At 38.3% G+C, this 23371-nt stretch overlaps 1 long non-coding RNA gene across 1 annotated transcript; it reads right to left on the bottom strand.

Annotated features, from left to right (window-relative positions):
- Positions 1–939: 939 nt before the first annotated feature.
- On the bottom strand, positions 940–5146 carry LOC146433114 (uncharacterized). The gene is made up of 3 exons (XR_014853921.1): positions 5025–5146; positions 3551–3614; positions 940–1451 (listed from the first exon to the last, which is right to left on the bottom strand). It is a non-coding gene; the product is annotated as an uncharacterized LOC146433114 (long non-coding RNA).
- Between the last annotated feature and the right edge of the window lie 18225 nt (positions 5147–23371).

Raw genomic sequence — 23371 nt, 5'->3', positions numbered from 1 at the left:
TGTTAACCCCCTGACCTCCTGGCCTCTCTTCTCCGTGGAGTTGCATGAAATCAGTTGTGCTCTCCGGAGTTCTTCACGCCAGCTGAGGGAGCTGACTCCTCAGACAAAGGGGTGGGACAAAAGGAACAATATTCAGGCAGGCTCTACTCTGTGTACTGCAGATCCTTGCTGTGTATGGCATTGACTTAAATTTCCTAACTGCATTCAGATGTGGAAAGGCATAAAGTGATACCAGGCATTTGAGTGAGAGCAATACAAAGGATTAGCTTTCAGAAATCTTTTGGGGCTCTTTTTGACTCCTTTGGCTTGGCTTTTTGTGATTTGGCTTTTAAATCTTAATTGTGCAGGGGTGATAAGTCCAGGTGATAATCATAGTTGTAAAAACCTGCTCTGACATAGCTTGCATGACAGCCTAATTCAAAATACAGCAGTAGCTCTCTGTAATCTTAATGGTAAATGTTGACTTTATCCAAGCTTACAATTATAAATCCTCATTTAGACTGAACAGAAGATTGCTACAAAAGAAAAGCTTGTGACCTTAAAGTTTTGTACTCTGAGCATGTATAAATGGCTCCCTCTCTTTCAATGTGATTTCTCTGTATGAAACCAATGACACACAAAGTCTCTTTTTCTACGTTTAGTAAATGATGACTGATAGCCCTTACATCCATTATATGGCATTTCTCACTATTGTTACATAAATTGCCTTAACTCTTTTTTTGTGCTATTATTGATTTTTGACTGCTTCCTTGTTAAACACTGCTGAGGGCAATCTGTCAAGGACTTGCATGATAGTGATGGAACTTTACAGTGGTGAACTGACATAATTCTTTTAAAATTCCACCAGCTAAATATCTGTTTAGTCATTTTTAGTACAGCAAGATCATTTCAGATAACCATTTTTCAGCTGAGTGTGGAACTTGAGCTATTTAAGGAGGACTAAACTCAAAGCACAAATTCAGTAATTACTTGTTGTTCATACTATTGCCTGTCCTTAAGTCTTCCCTAGAGAAGGGTAAAATTGAGTTATCTGGGTCCTTGGAGAGTGGAGGCAGTTAGCAGTGAGTGTTTTGAAAGATTCCACAGAGAGAAAAAAGTGGCCTTCAATTAGAATGTGAATATTCAGACCTAAATTTAAGGCCTATTTCTAGTTAAAAAAAAAAACTACCATTTGTGCAGATGAGCCTCAAGTCCTGCTCCATAAGGTTTTGGAAAGTCTTCCATGGAGATGTAGTTCATTTTACGCTATCCTGTTACCTTTAAACACCTGTACATCATGTTCATGTGTTTTGTTCTGTTCTTACAGTGACCAGGCTTTTTGGATGTCTGTAAAATATAACCTGGAATTCTGTTGGTTTCATTTCAGAATACATTGAAATATCTTGGCTTCTTTCTTTAGACACAGAAATGCTCCCACTGTAGGAATTGCTGACATCTTGAAATTCGTTTTCCTAGAATGCAAAAGAAAAGTTTTTAAATATTAAAAAGACATAGGAAAAAATCATTGGTACTAACAGAACAAAATTTCAGTGGTAGCTAACCTGTCATTTAAAGCTAGTGTGTCTACTTTTAGTTTACATTTTGAAACAATGGCTTTCATTTCAAATGTTCCTATTGAAAAAAATTAACATTATTTACATTGTGGCTCACAGATTTTTTTTTGTGCAGAAGATCTTTGAGCAAAGCATTTCAAGTTTCTTTACTGGAGGCTGAAAAGCAACAGGACATGAGCCCTGGTTCCATTTAAGCCTGGGGCCTAAAGTGTCTGAATGTTATAATTTGAGGCATCATATAGATGGCTAAGTGCAGTTGGCACAGTGATAAAGCCTTCCTTCATCTCCAGGTGTGAAGGACATGCAGCTTTGGAACTTGATTCCACAAATATGCATTCACTCAAAAGAAATCATTTGAACCTTTCCCTTACATCAAATTCTAATGAGCAGGACTGAGGCATAACAGATTCTTCTTTCCCGTGTAAGCCAGACTGAACCTAGGAAAAAGAATCATTAAAATAGTTTATAATAGGAAGTTAATATCTTAATCTATTAACAGATTATTTTGCAAAAGGGAGAACATGAAATTTCACAGTTCTCTGACAATTTATCTCTGTGGCAAAGAGTTTAATGAATACAAACATTGACACCAATAGACCATATTCTTATGACAGAATTTATATTGGGGTTATTTTTTTTTATCTTGACTTCTAACCCAAACAGTTTCTGCTTTGTTTCAATGAGTTTTTGTGAGAATTATCTTTTGTAAGAAAAGTACAAGAGTGCTTATAGCTCATTGATTTTATTTCAAAATTATTAACAGCCTTCTAGTTCAGTGCTTTTCTTTTGGACAATGAAAATTTAAAAAAATAATTAAAATATTATTTGTGTTTCTTTTTTTGTAACTGAAGGAAAGCAGCCAACAAATTCCCTTTTAAAAGTGAATATCACAAATAGAGAAGCAATAATTATTTTTCATGACTTCCTGACCTATTTAATCAAGTCCCTAGTGCTGGAAAAAAGATCTCATTTTTGACTTGCACTTTTCTTTATTTATCTCTTATGTATTTATCAGGTGATTAATGTTAAATATGCAGCTTATTCCTCCTTAGAGAAAAGCAATATTGATTTTATTCACAGGATAATTTAATTTCCATCAGTATTTCAACTTCAATAGATTCAGTACTTTTCCTGAGGAATAGAAAGAAGTGCTACTTAAAGGAAATGAAGTTTTTCTATTGATGAACCAGGAAGTACCACACATTTATTCATGGCAGAATTAACTGAAGTATTATAATTACTATGGACTTTAAATATATGACAGAATTTAGAAGAAGCTATGGTAATTAATGTATTACAACAATATATCTTTTAAAAATTGGGGGGTTTTTTGTAGCTAGGTGGGAAAAGGCTTCAGCTAATATTAAAATGTAAGAAATAGGTTGTAGAGAAATAATGTATTAAGATCTGGTTACATTTTGTTATAAAGAAACTTCAAATTTTATCATTTCTAAGCTTTTACAGTAATTATTTCATTTAGAAGATGACTTTTTACGTGGATTCCTGTAGATACTTAATTCACAGGCTCTTACAAGGACAAGAGAGCATAACACAGGTGGAGTAGTGGACAGTGTTAAATGTTGGTGTTGATGATGCAGTTTTCCCCTTACATGAGCTATTGCTCCATGGTCAATCCAGCCTAATAAATTTTGACCATCTGGTGGTATTAGAAATGGACTAGAAGAGGAGACACATGGTGTGAGAGACTTCATTTTCCTGACTATAGCTCTAAAATTCTTCCTAAGAACTAAAATTCTTCCTAAGTAAGTAATTTTTGCAGGTGCAGTTCACGTAATTTTGCTACGTTCCATGTACTTTTTTTTTCTTCTTCCCTTTTGTGGAACAAAAAGGATTCCTTCTATGCCAGTGGTCTTATCCTGAAAGGAATATCCCCTGCTGATCAAATCTCTCTACATTTGAAATGCCCGGGCTGGAATTTCTGTATATTTTTTGATGAGAACCATATCATATGGACAGAAATTGTAAACAATGCTAACCAAAACTGGAGTCATGCTGCCAGGTAACTCATCATGTTGTCTCAGTCTGTGGAGACACACAGTTCTGAAAGAGGTAAAACCCAGGAGAAATATGAATAGAAAAACTTTCATAATTTTGAAAAAAGAAAAAAAACCCTATTTTTTTAAAAAAAAACTTCTCAAAATCAGATTTTTACTTTTATACCCCAAAGATCCTGTGCCTGTAGATTAAATGTCTTCATATGTCATTTGCCAGGAGGTTTGACAGACATGCCCAGATTCACATCTTCTTATGTCTTACTGCATGAGCACTTATCAGCAATTGCTCTCAGTAAAATGTATTAGGTATGCCTTTTAATACTCTGACAGTTAATAAGTTCTCAGTTGATTCAGGGACTAGAAGTGTTTGTTCATGTTTGAAGGTTAATAATAGGTTAAAATCTGTCATTTAAAGGAAAAAAATCCTTCTCTCCCCAGTTTTTTCCAGCCCTAAACATAATTCGCTCCTTGGTGTGTGATAGTTTTGAAGTTTTACTTGAAAGCATGATTACAAAGAGTGTTTAGACTAGCAACTCTGAGCATTGGAAATTGCTGAAAAGGTTTAATAACTGAATTAATTTAACCTAAATTTAACAACTGGTTGTGATTCAGATCATAGCTGCACGCCCTGCTGCAGGACAGTGTTTGGAGAGGCAACATATCTCTGAGTGTCCCTGAAAATGGCCCAAAGCTTTACCCTGAGCGAATTATCTCTGCAACAGCCTTCAGTTAAAAACCTGCTAGCACTTCGGCAAGGCTTGAGTGTTGAGACTGCTTGGTTCAGGAGGGTTTGGGGTGCTTGGTTGCATCCCCAAACCCCAGCCCAGGCCAGAAGCAGGGGGAGTGAAGCTGTTGGCTGCCACATGCTGTTCTGTGTCCTCACTCAGTCATGAGCTGAGGCTGAGGCACAGGGGAACATGGGCACTGCTCCATCCTGTAATTCCTGACATGGTTTACATGCACATTCCTGCTTCCCTTGTGTTGTTTTAATTCATTATTGATTGTTAAAGGAGACTCATGACCTGGGAACATCAATATTAAAGGCTACATGTAAAATGAGGTACTGTCTTGAGGAAGAGGGGTTTGCCTCTATTCAGGAGCTCTTACATGAGGTACAGCCATTGCTAGGGTTTTGTGTATGTCTTGCCAAAACCCCCCAGGATTTATGCAACTTAGTGTGTTTTCAACAAAATTTGTGGACAGAGCTGGGGAACAGTGACCTTCTAAAGCAGAGACAGTTTCTAGCCTGTTCTCAACAGATCTAGAGGTTTAGGTCTTCCTCCTCCTCAGAGTTGTTTGTACCAAACACCTTCCATCACTTGTGGCAGGGAATATCAGTACACTTTCAAAACCTTTCAAAAGTTTTATCTGCCTATTTATGTATATAATTCATCTTTAAACTTCACTCTGCAAATATATAGATAAGTAGAAAAGAAACAACAGTTTGATCCAGCACCTGTGCCCATGATCTCCTTTCCACATCAGCACTGTCTGAGGTAAGGTGGAGGTTCTTTTCCCTGTTTATAGGTGGCTTCACACTCTATACTCCACAGGCCTTTCCAGAATTACACTGAACCTGGTGGGTGAAAATTTGTAATTCCAACAACAGTAGCACAAAAGAGAGGATCTGTGAGAAGCCTACTTTGAAACTGCAATTTCTGGTCTTTGCTTTCTTGGTTTTTGTTAATTTGGTGTCCTTTCCTTATATACCTCTAGGGGAACAAAATATGGGTCTGGTTGTATCCAATATTATCTCAGTTGCTTAGTTGTTATGTCATTTATTGTACATGACACAGCTTGTTGGAATTAAAATCACCACCAGTAAACATCCAAATAGATTGGGTTCTCCAGGTGAGCTGCTGTCCTGAATGAATTAGTGGGTGTAGGTAGGTAGGGTCAGCAAAAGTAGGCATGGAACTTAAACTGTAGGAGAAAAAGGATATGAGTAAGGGTCTTAATTTGAGCAGTAATACAAGAGAGAGCAGTGGCCTTTTGTGACTCTTAACAAAATGAGTTATGACTTCAGGAATCAACAAAAAGCTTTGGCTCAGTCCCAGGGGGTCAAGTTTTCCCATTGCTGCATATCCTCACACCAAGCCATCCTTAATCTTTTGGTATAACTGACAAAAGGGTAAATTGTGCAATTCTGTTGTTTCAGGATGAAATGTGCTTAATGATACCTTGACCTGTGATCTCTGGGATGAAAGACAAATTAGGTTAATTACTAATTTATGTGGTTTTTTTCCCTGAGAAGTGACAAAAAAGTCCTCTTTAAGTTGTTTGAATTATTTCTTTTCTTTCATACAGTGAGTGTTAAATGAAAGAAATAATGTGACCAACAGGTTTTCAATTTCTCATCCAAAGTAAATGAAAGTGTGGATTGATTTTGATTGATTGAGAAAGAACAGCATTCAAATTTTTATTTAGCTCTTTTGATTTGTTTTCTTTTATTCATGCAAGATTGAATAAATATTAAAATGTATTTTTATATTAAACATAGAAATTTACATATAACTTTTTTATTCTCGACTTTACAACTGTACTTTGCAGCTTTTTTTTTCATTCACAGTCCAAAAGCGAATCTGACAAAATTTAGTTTTCAAACATGCAAAGCAGGCCTACCTACAGCTTTTTACTGAGAGATTATAAAAGTCCATTAAAGCATGAACTCTGCATCCTTTTACAAATTTTTTTTACTCCCTTCCTCTAAGCAAAATATTCAAAACAAAATAAAAAATGCTCGTCAAAATGAAATGTATGTTAATGAGTCATAACTGTCAAACAAGCAGTTTTTTCTTTTTGATGATTGAAATAATTGACTTTGCTAAAATGAGCAATCACTCGCAAGTGGTGATTGCTACAGGATGTTAATTTCAATTATGACCCTAAAGCAGGACACCAAGAGATGAAGTTACCTGGGTTTAATAGGTTCTCATCCCTCATCATGAGCACAAGATATCAGAACTGGAACACTGTATAATATGAGCTTTCTAATTGAAAGTTTGTGTTTGGAAATTCTGATCAGCTCCTTTCTCCAAGAGCAGAGCTCTAATTGATACAGTGAGCTGAGACCAAAACTGAAACCTATGCCTATCCTTGCTGCAGATCTGTCTAATATGTGACTGTGGTAGGCTTTGATTCCTTTCTCAGAGCCAGGTTTCACCTGTGATGATGTTTATCTCCTATCTATAGGAGGCAGGAAAAATGCAGCCTTGTGCTAACAGTCATTTCCTGAGGCCACCACCTTGTCCCAGTGGAAAGGCAGTTATCCTCCAGAGCTGAGGGCTGTTTGGGTTGGGTTTTTGGCACCCAGCAAAAGTGTCTGAGTTGAGCAGATCAAAGGGTAGAAACTTAGCAAGGAGGTTCTGGTCTTGGGCAACTGATGGATGGCTTTGCTTGCCCATAAAAAAAGCAGCCTTTTGGAGAGCAGAGCAGGAAAATCATCCAGTGCAGTGTGAAAATCTGATAGCATTGGGGAATAAATGGGCCTTTTACAGTCAGGAGATCTCCAATAAAACCTACAGCTGTGCAGCCAGGAACTCCACTGCACAGCAGCAAGGAACACAGGACAATTCAGGGCATTGTTCCACTCCAGCCTAAATCCCATCTGACTGGGGACTCTCACACGGAGATCTCTCCTCCAAATAAATTACTTTCCCTTTGGATCAGTGAGTTGTATTCCAGAAACAGAGTAAATGACCAAATCTAATATGAGGAAAGGGAGAGGAGCACAATGGAGTTAAGAGGGGAAAGGGGACAGAATTAAACCATCACTTTTGGCAGCGACACACAGTTGGATGAAACTAGGCACAACACGAAACTGTGCCTCCAGAGGGCTTGGGTGAATTGGAGATCTTTTAGAAAAAAATATAATATGAAGTCTCTGACTATAAGAAGTAAGTAGTAAAGTATGGTTTGGAGGCATTTCCACCAAAGGGAGAAAAATCAAAAAATCTTTTTTGTAAAGAATTACGTCTATGGGAAAAAAAAAAAAGAATTTACCTGTACCAGGCCAGAATTTTCATTTTTCCAGTGGGATTTTTACCAACACCTGAGCCATCCAAGCAGTTAAGCTCTCATTTCCTATCAGTTTAGATTGACCCTGACATACATCTGCAACAGCTGTTTGTGAATTTTCTCAAGCTGAGTTTACTAGCGGTGAATGTTAACTCGTTGTGGTTGTATATAGGCTGAAGCACCAGCTCGTACAATATTTAACGTCGTGTTTTCATTCCTTTTCTTCATCTTCCCCATTCATTGCTTTTCCCTGCAATTCTTGCTCTCTGAAAGACCTTCACTGTTTAATTTTTGTGCCATTTTATTCTTTTCTCCATTGCACCGCAGGGTAGCAAGATTTTTTATAACTCAGACCTTTTTCCTGCAGAGGGACAGTGTGATCCATCCGAGGCTCCTATCCATCTGGTGAGGCACAGACAGCAGCTGACATTGGGGCAGGTTTGTAAGTAGAGCACTGAGAGCAATTAGCATTTGAATTAAAGCTACCTGTGGATAACAACAGGTGATTACCCTATTTAACAGCTGTTAAGTGGTGTTATTTGCCAGCTATAGACCACAGTCTGAGTGAATTGTATGCATACAAATGGGAGTTACTGTGAATACAAACGAAGGACGTTAATTAAATAATATTTTTTAAATTGCAATTGTGAAATATAGAGGTCGGCTCAAAACAGGTAACCGGTAGCAAAATAAATGTTTTTGGAAGTATTTTTGAAGGCAGGATAGCAATTCCATAAAGGCTAAACCCCCATGTTTTGGCAGCCAGCGTTTTGTTCTAGAAGCAGAAAAGCAAATCTTCCTATTACACTGATTCAGCTTCTGGCAAAAAGAGAAAATAGTAAGAAATTAAAGCATATAAGATTATTTTCTCCTTCTGTTTTATGTCTGCAATTCCAACAAAGCTTAATCAACCTGAGTGTTCTTTGGAAAGAACAGCACTGTTCCCTCTGAAAGTGCCCACTTGCCTCTGTGCATATGTGGGAGAAGCTGCTCTGCTACCCCACTCCCTTCTGTGCTGGGGGCGGATGGATGTCTTTTTTGAACATTTGTGGAGCATATGGCTGTGCAACATCCTTTTAAATCCATGTGGGGTCTGTACCATGGTTCTGCTTCGTGCATTGCTGCAGAATATCTTACTGAGCCTGGCTGCACCTTTTCTGTAAACATTCTTTGCCTAAAAGTTTTTTCTGTGAACCTCTTCTTCAAGGGCATGGATTTTCAATGACCTTGTTTTAAGACCTCCCAAGGCATGTGAAGGGAATGAATCTACCAAGAAAGGTTGATTAGATTTCTGCTTTAAGTATTTGCTTGCACTCTGCAAGCAGTATTATTTTATCAGTGATGATTGGTCTCATTGCTGCTCCAGGACTGCTGGAATTTTGTGTAAGTGCAACTGTCACAGATTACAAGATGAACTTAACTCCTTCCCTGTAGCACAATTATCCATTCAGTTAAAAAGCTCTTGTGACTTGTGTGTGTACGTTTTCATTGCATCAGGAATACAGAAGTCCAATTAATATATATATATATAGATGTAGGCATTGAGTGCTCACTTCCAGAGTACTGGAATGCAGGATAAATACTACAGCTTAGAAGAGATCACTGTTTTTTATTAATGAGAACTGCCTGATTAAAGCATTTACTGTTCTAGGTATTTAAACTGTAACCAAATGCCTGTTAACTGTCTGATTCTGGCCAATTGCATGCTGCATCCAGCTAGGAAATTATTATACCTACAACCTTATTTAACTGGAATTTGATGTGGCTAGGAACTGAATCCATCTGCTATTAAGAGGCTCATAATGACTTACAGAATTTTAAGTAAAAGCACCATAACCCCTCAGTCATAGCTGTGCTGCAGAAGGCTTGGACTGTTTACAAATAAGCCCTATGCCATCAAAGCAGTTATTTGAATAATGTTTAGTAAGGGCTGGTTATATAAACACCTTCAAGAATGCCTTTTTTGGAGGGTTGCTCAGGGATCATAATCTCAGTAATGGTGATGCTCACCCATTCTTCCCTGAGTTTAGGCCAGAGATAAGCTCCATATTTGAGGGCAGACTCTTTTTGTATACCTAAAATATACATTGCTCATATTTTCTTTATTCTTTAGATATCAGGCAGGAAATGTCATATTTTTTTGCAGATAGCTTCCTGTCACAAGAATCTTGAAAAGTTGTGGAAATTTGCTGCAAACCAACCAGTACTTTCTGAAGCCAATGGTCCTAAAAGTGTGCCAAATTTTGTATTAGTGCAGACAATTTTCAGCATGTCCTGAGCTTTTGTGCTGGCCAGGTCATTTAACTTCTTTTATTTTACAGCTGCAGGACACTTTAGCACAGTGTGCACCATCCTTGCTGTCAGCACCTGGGCATCTTGACTTGTTTCAAGATTAGCCTGATGAGCACCATTTATCTTTTTTCCTTCTGCCTCCCATGTTGGGTGATGAGTATCTTGGGTGAACAGGAGGTTTCCTGCTGTAGGAAGAGCAGGAGCATAATGAAAAGAGGTGAGTGTGCTGCACAGACAGGCCAGCTGAGTGAGGGAGAGCACAAGGCATGCTGGTCCCATAGCTGGGAGGGAAAAGCACTGCTAAAGCCCCAGGAAAGCATTGCTAAAGCAGCTCTCCATGGGGAGCTCGTGGCTCTTGGCAGTTCCTCCCCACAGCTCAGTGGGATCGATTCAATCCATCCTGCCTTTCTGATGCCTTCCTCCTGCTAATCTATATCTGACAGGATTATTTCACACAATGCAAACCCAAATGTGTCTATTTAAAGATAAACAGATAAAGAAAAATATATCTAGAGACAGCTTGAGATGGTTTTTTTAAGTTAAAAAGGAATAGTTTAAAGTGCAGAGAGAATAACAGTGTGTTCTCGACCAGGGACAGGCTTTAGCTTCAATATCTGATGAATCAGTGTCTGAAGTGAGAATTTAGTTGTTTGGTGTGGACTTAAAACTGTTCCCTACCCAGGACAAAAAGTCATTTTTCTCTAAAAAGTCATGAGACAAAGGAACCCTCAAAATAACCTTGTTGAATTGCAAAAAGATGTGAAATACTTTTTTTAGGAGTATAGTATTTCAACACTGATTGATAAAAGCTCTTTAAAAGATTGTCATTTCTGTCAGCCACACATCCACATGACCTGCAAATGTGCAAAGCTGATTCATAAACTTAGTTGTTTCTTAATTATGACATTAGGCTGCAAAGGAAATTATGGTATGTTGTAAATATTTTGATTTGCTCTCTGTTGTTGTGTTTGGCACATCTATCATGTGCAAAATATAGAAAATGCAAATTCATATTAACTAACAAATTACTAATATATGAAAGAAATATGGCAATGGTGGTACTTTATTAGAGCTGCAAATCTTTTTTTTATTATTATTATTTTGGCTCAAAAACCTAATAAATAAATGATGAGAGAAATGTCACCTAATTAAGGTCCTGCATTATGATGCTAGAACTACTGCTAGAATAGCTGTTTAACAAGATTATAATGAATGTTCAATTGTCACAGCTTTGGAAGGTGTTATACAGTGGTTTAATACATTACTTCTTTTTTTTTCATAATTTCTTTAAACAGTGCTTAATATCAGTCACGTTTTTGTTCAGTTGTTTCCAATATTTTACAGGAAAAAAAGAAGGCTACGACATAGGCTTTCATTATTTAAAATTTACCATCCCAATGAGTTTGAAAAGTGAGAAAACTAAACCTTATTAAGCCACTGCTGGTTGTTTCTTTTTTTTAACAACGCTTATAATAAATAATTCTAGCAATAAATGAACTAAACTTTATTAGTAAATAATACAGGGAATGCATCAGGCTGAGGAGGATTAAGTGTTCCTTTCAGAATAGAGACACATTCTTCAATGTTCAGATGCCCAGGGGTAATGTTTAATTAACCCACTCAGTTATAAATTTGTGCAGACAATTCTACATCATTACAAAACCCATAGTAGAAAAGGCTTCAGAAATTACCCTTTCTCAGACACCAGCCAATATTAACTTTCCAGTGGTTTAATCAGAAAAGCATTGGAAATAGGGACTGTTAAGGGCTCAGGTGGTCCTTGGAATATTTTGATGTTCATTTGCTGCTGGTTTGTGTTGTCAGAAGCTCGTCAAGCAAGTCGTCATCTTATCCAGACTCACTGATTGGTTCTAGATAGTCTTTCCCTCCCCCTCTTTGCTCTTTCTGCACATGATGCTGCCCTTCCTGTGCCCAAGTCCCCATCAGTGACATATTTGCCATTGATACTCAACACCAGACTCACATCAGGGCAGAGCTGTGCCAAAAGAGCACAAACTGAGGACAGAAACAGCTATAAACCAGACATATCTCGGCCATTTTGTAGATTTCTAATATGCAGGACTACACCAAAATCATTGCCTTAATTTATAATTATCCTTTGGATAATGTGAGCTGGTCACGTTCACATGATGTGTAACTGTTGACTCATATTAAAGCAGGTTTTATATGGGAAGGAGATAGACAGAAAGAGAGGATCTCTCTTGTGTCCACCTATTTCTCTCTTGATAGAAAGGAAGGATCTCTCTTGTATCCACCTTTCCTGATCTTCCCAGAGCCCACTGTTTAAATAAAATCTAATCCAAACTGGGCAAAGTGCTTTTTGTGTTTCCTGTTAAAACCTTCCAGAATCCTTAAACCATCAGCTCTTGTGGTTCACTGAATACCTGAATGAATGATTTTCCACTGATTTGGCACCTCTTCAAAGGAACAGATGGTTCCATCTCTACTGCAAAAACAATAACTACAGCAACAACAAAATAATCTGTGATTCTGCCTGGAACCTATTTAAATAAAAGGCAGAGCTCTTTGACCATCTTATATTCCTGCCAATTACCTCAAGAAAGAAATATATTTTCCTAAGAAAATCACATTATAATTGTCTAAGCAAAGTATCCCATTCATGGAGCAATTGTCTGAGACTGAGAGGGACTGAACTGTTATGGATGAGTTTCTAATAGTGCCTCCCCAGCAATACAGCAGCTGGAAGGAGAGAGATTATGAAAATATGGTGTTGAGGGACTTCTTTACCAAAGCTAAAAATAAGCTAATATATGTTTCAAAGAAAATGGTAGAAGAAGAAGAAAATGGGGACTAAGCTCACAGAAGCACAAATGGTGTGATTAGTAATATGCAGCAAAAGCAGAACAGATTTTAAATAGTCAAAAATTGTCCAGATTACCACCTACTTTCTTTCAGAGAATGTTTTTTCTGCTCATGGTCTAGAAGTGCTTGTTATAAACCAGTCTGCAGTATATCTTTGGAATGGGATTCTCTTGAATTTGCCTTTTAATCTCTTATATTTCAGCATAGGAAAAGCAATATAATTGACAAAGTAATTTTCTGCTATTATTGAAAAAGAAATAATCAGATATACAAGGTTAACATTAGGGATAAAACAATAAATAGTGCTTATTGTATTGAATACATACTTTTTTGCAAGTTTTAAGGGCATATATATAAAAAAAAGAAGTCGGCATTAATTAAAAAAAACATTTCCCTGTACAGCCTATCTGTCAAACATTAATATGAAATCTCATTTTTTCTATACATTTCTATATTTAAATCCCACGTAAATTCTGCAGAATACTAGTGTATATTACAGAAGGGATAATCTTCTGCATACAAGACCTGTGCCAGTGTCAGTTTTCTCACTTTTCTAGGCAACTCTAATGATTGGGAGTGTGCTACAGAAGAAATATTTGGAGAGCTACTTTAGCTGAAGCAGTGCTTAAACATTTAGTTGCTGTGCCTTGGCTTTTCAGCTCTCTCAGCCTGTGCTCTCCTTTCTGTTCAGATGCTAAACAGGGTGGGGAGAGGATCCTGCTTAAACTCAGCATGCTGAGGACTTGTCTTCTGGTCATTTTTCGGCTAGATTTGATTCCTGATGCAATGCATTGCATGGATCTGATGATGAGAGTGCTGCATGTGGCGAGGAATAACTCCTAAAGAGCACAGAGTCTTTAATTTAGCTCTGCCACAGAGTAAATGCATGTCAGGCTATGGCTGGCATGAATAAATGTGTTTCTCTGCTCCTGAGTCGGGGAGAGCCAGGCTCCATGAAAGAATCTCTGCTGGAGACCAATGGATGTGCACTTGCATTGATGGGAGGGCTATGGGGAAGTGGTCTGGATGCCGAGGTGGCTCTCTGAGCTAGATTGCTCCAACAAGCAGGCTGCCAGGGCAGGCAGCTCCTGCAGCCTAGCAGTAAATGTGGTCTATTCCCTGACTAAGGTACAGCTGGTGTTTAACTGAGGGGGTCGAGAGCCCTGAACATCTGCCAGGGAGGCAAACAGGTGGAACCCAGCTGTGGCCACAGTTGCTCTTACAATTCACGGATTATACTAAAACCTGTGAGATGCTCCTTGGATTCCTTATGAAAAGCACTTTCCTTGTATTTAACATATTGCCCTCAGCCTGTAGCCAGGTCCCTGCTCAGGGAGGATTTCATTTTCTGTTTGCACAACAGAAGCAATAGTGAGGAGACACGGAAGCACCCCAAGGTTCTAAATAATTATATTTGCTAAGTGCAGGCAAGAAGCTTGACTGCACTCTCAGCACTGATCTGACTGATTTCTGGCAGCTGCTTTACCCTGATGCATTGAGATCATCCTTACAGTGCTCATAGGATATTTACAGTGGTTTTTCTTTTTCTTGTGTGATGAAAAAAAAGGCAACAATTAGCAATCAGCAAACAGCCGATGGCAAGATTACAGACACAGGTAGTTTTTTGAAATATTTGGTGTGTTGAACAGAGCAATTTTATTTTGCTTAAGTGCTACTTAAATATTCCTTACATTCAAACGTTCCTGGGGGGAAAAGACATTATATAAGAAAAAGGTTCAGGCTGTTCTTAGTGAGATCAATACAGCTCATCTGTTTACATGATTCTAAGGAGGGTAGGTTGGGTAAAATACTCTGGGGAAAAGTTCTCTCAGTGAATATCAAATGATAGAACTTCCATTTCATAATTAGTCATATATAATTGCTATGAGACCTACATTTAAACTTATTTTAAGAATCTGTTTTTCTATGGATTTCTGAAGAAAGACCAAAGATATTTAACACACGTGACTTGAGAAAATGGGTTTTTCCAGGACATAGAAAAGGTGATGCAAAATAAAATGTCATTTTTGTCCTCCTTATATATTCAGTGGTTGACAGTTCTGGGTTTTTTTTATTTTATACCTTCTATTTTTTGTCATTTTTGTCATGTTTTTAAATGAGTTGTAACTTTCAACCATTTTGTTGTCCATCAAAATCAGAAAACAAAGAAATCTTACCATGTGAAAACTTTTGATTTTGTGTGCTGCCTGTTCTGTCATTCTTAGTTCAGCCTCAAATTTAGGATCTCTCAGTGGGAGAAGATGGATCTTTGGTGAAGACTGACTTTATCACAGCTTGACAGCACTTTATTATCTGCCTTAGTTTTATTGGCTTTCATGTTTTGTGTTTATTCAGCTGAAAATTGAAAATAAGTTGAAAATTCAAGTCGCAATCAGAGCTGTAGGACAGCTTTGTTGCAGAGTGCCGCACATGTTAAACCCTTTTTGCTAAATGAATTCCTTCTTTTAAGAAAACGAAACAACAAAAATTTCAACATTTGACCTCTCTGCTAATGATGATGATGGACTTGAGGCTCTAAGTGCTTTACTGAGAACACTGGAGAGCCAAATTGAATGGGAAAATAGCTCTGATGTCAGTCTGTCTAAGGGACAGCTGGAGCTGCTGGGAATCAGCTGTGTAGGCACAAGGATCTTCCATATTCATTGAACCTTGGAATGGTTTGGGTTTGAAGGAATCTTAGAGATCACTCAGTTCAAACCCATGGGCAGGGACACTTTCCATTATTCCAGGTTGCTCCAAGCCCTGTCCAGCCTGGCCTTGGACACTTCCAGGGATCCAGGGGCAGCTACAGCTTCTCTGGGCACCCTGTGCCAGGGCCTCGCCTGTACTGCTGTGTAAATAATCCAATCTCCCTGAAAACCTGCTAAGTTGAGAAGTGCAATTCATAGCAAAAGATTATTGGGGGAATGATTTGTAATTAAAAAGCCTTTGCATCAGTGCTGGTTTATTTCCTGGGGGCAGGAAGGCTCATCTGCACAGCTCTGAAACGTCGTGCTGTGTTTTTGGGTGATGCTGATAACCATACAGGCTCTGGCTCCTGGTGGAATGGGAAAGCTTTTCACTCACCCTCAATCTAGAGGGTTCCCAAAGCTTAGGTTAAACTGCATTTTTCAGGCTGCTGTAGGTGATGTCTGTGGGGTTGTTTTAATGGAAATGAGCATCAGCCCCTTACTGAGGGTGAAATAATCAAACAGAGAAAGGTTCAAGAAGAGAAACAGAAATGTAGAACTCTGAAATCATATTACAGTATTATTGTTTTTAAAGTAATCTTAATAAGTATTCTTTTTTCTGTTAAATAATAACAAAAACTTGCTCTTGTTTTGATCTGTCATATGCCAGCTTTAATAGAAAGGTCTAACAATTTTCTTCCCCTTTCTCTTACCTATTCCACAACTCAAGTTGTACAGAGTTTTCAAGGTCAAGTGTTCTTTCATGCCTTCAACATGTTTCTGTTCGAGTGCTATGATGTAGGATTGTGTTTAGCTGATAGTCTTAGACAACTCAATTTGTTGTTTGGTATTTCACAGAGATATAAAATGGGACAATGACATGGCAGGTACATGGCAGGTGTGTTCTGAAGATTTGTCCCTAATTATCTGCAGGAAACCATGGGAAAACCATAAGACGTTTATTTTTAACTTTTAATGTGTTGCAGATTGTTGAAGAAAATAGAGGCAACCAGACAGAAGGGCAAAGAGGTGGGAATTTCTGTGATGGGTACTGCTGCTTTCACTTGTCTCTGCCTGCTTTGTGTCTTCCTTAATTAGCTCACATTTAATCTCTTGGAGCAAAGAGTTCCCAACTACATGTTTGTCCAAGACAATCACAGTGAGATCCTGCTAGAGGAGTGTTCCAACAGTGATAACTGGTTTTGGTGTCACATGTCTTTTCTTTTTTTTTTTTTTCCTAGTGAAAATGGGCAAATTAAAGACCATAACTGGGATGTTTAGAGCTGCAACATGGTGAACAAACAGATAAGGTAATTTTACCCCTTCTGTTAGTTACCAAAGCAACACTATAAAGATCCTTTTAATTTAGTTTAGTGCTGTGAAGATTAAAGCTTAATTAAAATGGTGATATTAAAAGAAAATTAAAACCTGAAACAGCATAGGAAAAATAGAAAGATGTAATTATGGTCCAGTTAATACTTATCACTTCTTATGAAGCTTTAGAGAAGAGGCACTTTTTTGCTCTCTATTGAGAGTAATTTTATTCTGATCATAAATTTGGATGACCAGAATAACCAAGGATCATAGCTGTTTACAAATTAATAAGGACAGTTGGAAGGAATGTGTTATTCTACTCATAAAATAGGGGATAGTTAGTTTTCCTTTGCTGGTACATTTCCTAAAAAAATTCTCTTTCATACCCATGAGGAAAAAAGACTCTCTGAAGACAAAAAAAAATCCTGTATCCCAGTATTTCACATGGCTTGCATAGAAATTAATCTGCTTAGTATTAAATGATCTCTTACTTTCAAATTGTTTAATAAATAAACATACCCTATTGTGAATTTGGAAGGTGTCAGATTTTCGAGTGTTCTAACTGGCACCATTTCCTTTTATCAACAGAGCTACACTAATTTGTACTGGGTGAAAAGATATGTGAAGGACTCGCTGTGATATAATCATTAGAAATTCCTCCAGGAATATTACTTTTGTTGGCTAGTTAAACATTTGCTGCTTTGCCAGATTTCTCCTAATGAGTTTAAAATCATTGTGGGGAAGCCATATGTTTGCCCAGTAGAAGGCAAACCAGGACATGAGACAATATTCTTCCACTGCAAAATTCCAAGTAGGAATCTCTGCCCATGAGAAAGCAGGAGCACTGGAGGAAGAGCAGTTCCAGCTTGTCAGCTTTGTTGAGAGGTTATCTTTCCAGATCCTTCCAGAAGTGAGCTGGCAAGATGCCACCCTGGTACCCTGGAGAAGCATCTCCAAATACCACAGGACTAAAAACTCCCTTTTACTAACTCCCTCTGTTCATCTTGCTCAAGCATTTTAAAACTATCTTTAACCATCTATCACACGTTACTTCTGGGCACTGAATCATTAGCAAAATTAGACTATTAGCATTGCATCAAAGCTGCATTATATTTATAAAATATAGTGATGACTGCTGCTGGTACAACTCAGCCTGGTAGCTTAACTGTGACTGTTTGCCCCAGGATGCTGTGGAAACCAAAAGGTCACTGGACTTCAAGGACAAACTCATGGAAAAGGAATCTGAGATCACTGAAACAGTCTGGCCCTGGATGTCTGTGAACTGCAAAGGACTGGAGGAGCTCACAGGTGATGGATTTCATCAGTCTGCCCTGTTCTTGGAGTCTTTCCTTGTAGCATGTTTTGCCTATTGCTGGAGAAAATATATTGCCTGTGGTTTTGTTCAGGTTCTGTACAACTCTTTTGCTACCAAAGAATTCTGGCAAACAAAAATTTTAGCTTTAAAAATATTACCTTTCTTTTCCTAAACAAGGTACAAATGAATTTCCTGGCTTCCAGGCTGGCATATACATATATATATGAGTTCTCCACAGGTCTGAGACTCAATTAGTTATTCCAGGATACATTTTTGATTTTGTTAGCAAACATAAATCTCTCTGATGGTGTGATATAAATCTCTCTGGTAGTGTTCCTGCAAAACTTAGAAACATTTTCACCAGGTAGCACTCCAGGAAAGTTTCCCCACCCACCAGCTTGGATTACTGTATTTGAGGAACCATAGCTAATGGGTACATGAAGGGCTACAGAATTTAGTATCATCCTGGAGCAAGTACAGTTAAAAATTATAATCGAATATAATTGCAGTCTTAAACAAAGTGAAGTATTTTTCATCACAAAGAATTATTAGTTTCTAATATATGCTTTCAGAAAAAAAAAAAAAAAAGCCATGTAAATTTATTCTAGAATGCCATTGTACAATTTACCCTGCCAGGGGCTCAGGCTATTTATGTTTTTGACTGCACCGTCTTCACTAAACTTAAAAAAAAAAAAAAATTACCATGGTAACCACTGCATCACACAACAAAGACTTCTATACACCACTTAGATCTTTAAAGAGGCAGAGTCTGAAATTAAATTATAGTCTGCATTTTTTAAAAATAATATTTTCCTTAGTAAACGCTTGTTTTGTTGTTCTATCAATAAATTTTAATTTTGCATTTAAAAGCAACATATAAAATAGAACATCTAAAATAATTCTGTCTTACGAATGTTACCTTTATGAGATCTGTTCATGCAGGTGAGATCACTGAGCTGTAAGAGAAAGTAGGGAATGGGTGTGAGATGATGATACTCTTCAGTTCTGTCTTTCTGTTAAATGTCCTACACATTATTTTTCCACTTTACAATTTTTATTGCAGTGCAGTGCAGATGTCAAAGGAAGGTCACAGTGGTCACATATATATTTATATATGCTTGCCATATATGCATGGCTACATTTTCAAACTGATTTTTACAGGTATTATCCTGTGGGGGAAAAAAAAAGTGGAGGCCATTCCATCTGTCTCCAACTTTTTAATAGAGCTTGATACTTTCCTCTGAGAACACAAAACCCTTTGATAATGCTGCTCAGTTTTCACCTCTGGGCTCCCATGTCACACCCACACCCAGAGCTGCCCTGTCTGCAACTAGGAACATCCCAGGGAGCTGACATGGGAAAGCTTGGAGGCAAAGCCCTGTTGGTTTTCCTGGTTGCTGCTTTGGGCTCTGCCAGGGCTGTTAAAGAGCATCAGGATTCCAGAGCTGAAAATCCCTGTCTGCCTGTACAGCAGCATCAAACAGCTGGGGGTCTATTCTGGGTAGCACCAGTGAGTTATACAATTATTTTTGTGCTTCAGAATAGATCTAAGGCAAAGAGCAAGTATCCTCTCTGACATCTGGGTAGAAATCTGGCATTTTGAATTTGTTTCATGGATGTCTCATGGACGTCTCACATACTGTGCCTGTGGCTTTAGGGTGTGGCTACAGTCTTCTGCCAGATTCTGCACATTTCTGGCAAAGGCTTTGTGTTGGTACAGCCCTGGTCATGCTGGAATCCCTTTCCCACTGGAATAAGCAGAATCTGAGACACCTTCCCTCTACCTGCACTCTGGAAATTCTTTTTGCACTCTGGAAATTTTTTCGGTAAGCAGAGATGCTTGCCAATATTTAGCCCTCAGCAACTTATTTATTTATTTTTAGGACTGAATTATAAACCAGGAAATATGAGTTTATAATGAAAATGACAGCACCATATTAAAAACAGCAGGAGCAGTGGGCACTGGAATGTTGTCTTTGCTTTGGTTTTAACCCTTTCTCCAAATGAGCTCTGCTTCCTGCAGCACTGGAGGTGAAGAATCTGAGCACCTGATGCTCTGACCATGCCACGTCTGGCTCTGTGCAGCCTCCCTGATGTGCTTTCTCAGCATACAGGTGAATTTTGAGATATGCTGCACCACTCCAAGAGGGAGGGGAGAGGCAAGAAACAAAGGGATGGGATGCAGTTATCATGGGTTGAAATGCTTCCTTTTTTTAGTTAGTTTTTTAGTTTTTAGTTTTACTAGGAAATTCCAGTAATTTGATTTGTCTTCTCACTTACACAACATATAACCAACTAAGCAGGGACAGAACAGACTCCTGTTTTTTGGGAAAAGGAAAGATCTTTCCCTTTGGTCCTGCTGCCTGTAGCCTTTGGATTATTTCACATTTTTCTGCAGTACTGTTTGGTTTTTTGGGTAATCTGAGTATGTCTCAGCTTCCATCTATTGAATAATCATCTCAGACCTGATGGATGTAGGATAATCTCCCACAATTTGAAATACTTCTGGCCAACTAAAAATTTTTGGCTTGTAATAATAATGCCTGAGTGAAGTTGAACAGCCTGGGAGAGCATGGAGGGCAGAGCAGCCACCAGCAATGGTGCCTTTGAGGGAGGCATTTTGGAAGTGTTGAAAGGTTAACTTTACACTTCATTCTGCCTTTACACTCCCCATTTCTCTCATCCTTTCATCTGCATGTGCCTACCTTCTGTCAGGAGCTTATCTGACTGAATGCTGGAGTGGAGGATTAGGAAATTAGTAAATTAATGGTATTTAAATATCAGTGTCACATATCTAAACACAGGGCTGGGATTTTATTGCAGCAGCCACTGATTCTGGATGTGCAGAGGATTGCTGTGTCCATCAAGGCAATCCTTTGCAATTAGTTATTCTTGACTGAAAGTTATTATTATGTGAGCTGCTAATGAATTACTTTTTGAAAGTCATTCTGATGTCAGAGTGCAGGGGGCTGTGAAAGTAAAGGCAAGGTTTACCTAATGAAACTGGAAGAGAATAGTGGAGTCGAGGGAAATAAAATACGCATGGATTAAGCCAGAGGACAAGAGGCAGTAAAAGTAAAATGAAGGAAGACTACAAACTGAAAGGGGTGCAAAAAAGTTGAGACATAAACAGAGACGCTGTGGGTGAAGAAAGAGAGGTGGATACATTTCTTCAGTAAACTTCCTAAAATTTTCAAAGGGCAGTGGGAAAGAAAGGACCTCTTTGCACAATACACTGTTCCTTAGAGCCTTGGCTGTGTAAAATATTTTAGGTGTATTTAAGTATTTTAAATAATAGTTTACATCACTGTGGCAACCATATAGACTGGCCACTTTCTTTCTGTACTCTGAAACAAAAGGGCATAAAATCCCCAAACATTTTTCTGCATCTCACATAGCCCCATAACCCCCCTGTGAATTAGTTCATGGTGGTTACAATTAAGAGTTTGTCTCATTGGCCCTTGCCCCTTGTCTATTCTACTTTTGTTTCTTTGCACCTGAAAGATCTCCCTCAGAGGCAGGGTCTCATTAATCACTGTCTTTCCCAGAAGTATAACTCAACTGATTTTCAAAGATTACCTGTAACATGTAAGCAACACATTGACAAATGAGCCCTTGAAATTCCATGTTTAATCTCTGTGGTAAAATACCATTTCTGTTAATATTGCAGTTTCTTCACTTTAGATAATTGCACCTTTCTTGATTGTCAGATATTCAGTGAAATAAGTGGGAAGAGAAGAATGACTGTAATGGAATCACTTGTGAAACGACATTCCCTTTCTTCTCCTCCTCCCCAATTACACCACCTTTGTGACACAACATAGAGAAAAGGATGCTCTCCTACCCAAGAGAGAGGAATAAATTGATTGACATAAGGTTGACACTCACAGCCCCAGTATCTGAATGCTGACCACACCAGCCAGAACAAGTCTCAATCCCTACACAGGATGGCTTTTCAAGTATTTTCAAAATCAATAAGAAAATATTGAATGAATCATTCAAATATCACTGATTGTATTAACAAGCAGTAGTTTTAGATCCAGCCTGTTTAATTTTGGTCAGGACCATTTCTCCTCTGGCCAGAGTACGCCCACAGTAGTGACCAGAGAAGCTGGAACATGTTTTTTATTGTTGATATTATAATTTGAGAACAGTGTTACATCTCCATACTTGTAAAGGATGGTCCCCTTTCTAAAAATGATGTATTTACACAGCTACTGAATCTTTTATATGCAATTTCTGTGAAAACAATGTCTCCCTGACTGCTTGCCTGTCAGCTCCTATTGTGAGCAATTAGAAAAGGGCAGTGCAGGCAAGTAAAAGCGCTCTGGGTTCTTGAGATCTAATCTTTGTGAGAAAAGGACTTTGAGCTGGGAGCAGTAATGCATTGTGGTACAGCAGTGCACAAGCAGTACTTTTTAAAATTTTTTCTCTTGTCCTGATTAATTGGTTCAGTGTTAAGTGAGGTAACAGTTTAAAGAACTAACTCATTATGTGAAATTACTCTGTCTGCTGTGATACTAAAAGTCATCTTGCGACACTCTGGAGCTCAATGCATAAAATATTACATTGGTAAGTAACTCTCCCGCTGGATAGAGCCTTTTCTTTCAGAAGTTAACCTACGGATATGAGAAATCTGTCCTTGCACATAGTGTCTGATCCAGTGCCAGTGCCTAAGGATGTTCTTGGAAAGATTCCCATCTTTAAGCACTGGATTGGGGTCTGTGGTGCAGTAGCTAAAGTGCTGAGGGTTATACTTGCAGCAATAAAATATGGCATTACTGTTTTAAAGTAGGAAAAAGGCTACAAGAACACAGGGTGACAGTGAAATACTGACAAGAAAAAGCAAGAGCTGTGTGAAGGCAGAAAAGAGGAGTTTATAGAGAGAAAAAAACTTGGAAATCACAAAGATTAAAATAATAGGTGTTTTTCCCAGCTTGGTCTCATCTGTTGCAACATACATACAAGGGAAGAACAAAGTGTTTTTCTCCGCTCGGAGAAATACGATAACAGTTTCAAAGGTGTGAGGAGAGGACACAGACATCATGCAGTGAAATCGAGGGTTATTATTGTGGAGTAGCCAAGGTACAAATGCCCTGCACTAGCTCCCCAGGTTGGCATAATTAGATGGCTGCAAGATAAGATATTTTTGCCCAGAATTGCAGAATATGGTGGGAACTGGCAAAACAGCACATAATCTTGAAGACACACTCAGCAGGGAAGGAGGCAACTCCTGCAGGGAGCTGTAGTGTTTTCTAAGGTTTTTGTCCTCATATTTACCAGCCTGAAGACAACAGACTCATCTCTGACTTACACCAGGAGTGCAGTAAA

The sequence above is a fragment of the Lichenostomus cassidix genome, chromosome 9, assembly GCF_008360975.1.
Source record: "Lichenostomus cassidix isolate B80296 chromosome 9, HeHo_3.0, whole genome shotgun sequence".
Classification (NCBI taxonomy): Eukaryota; Metazoa; Chordata; class Aves; order Passeriformes; family Meliphagidae; genus Lichenostomus; species Lichenostomus cassidix.
This window is presented reverse-complemented; position numbering and strand designations above follow the sequence as displayed.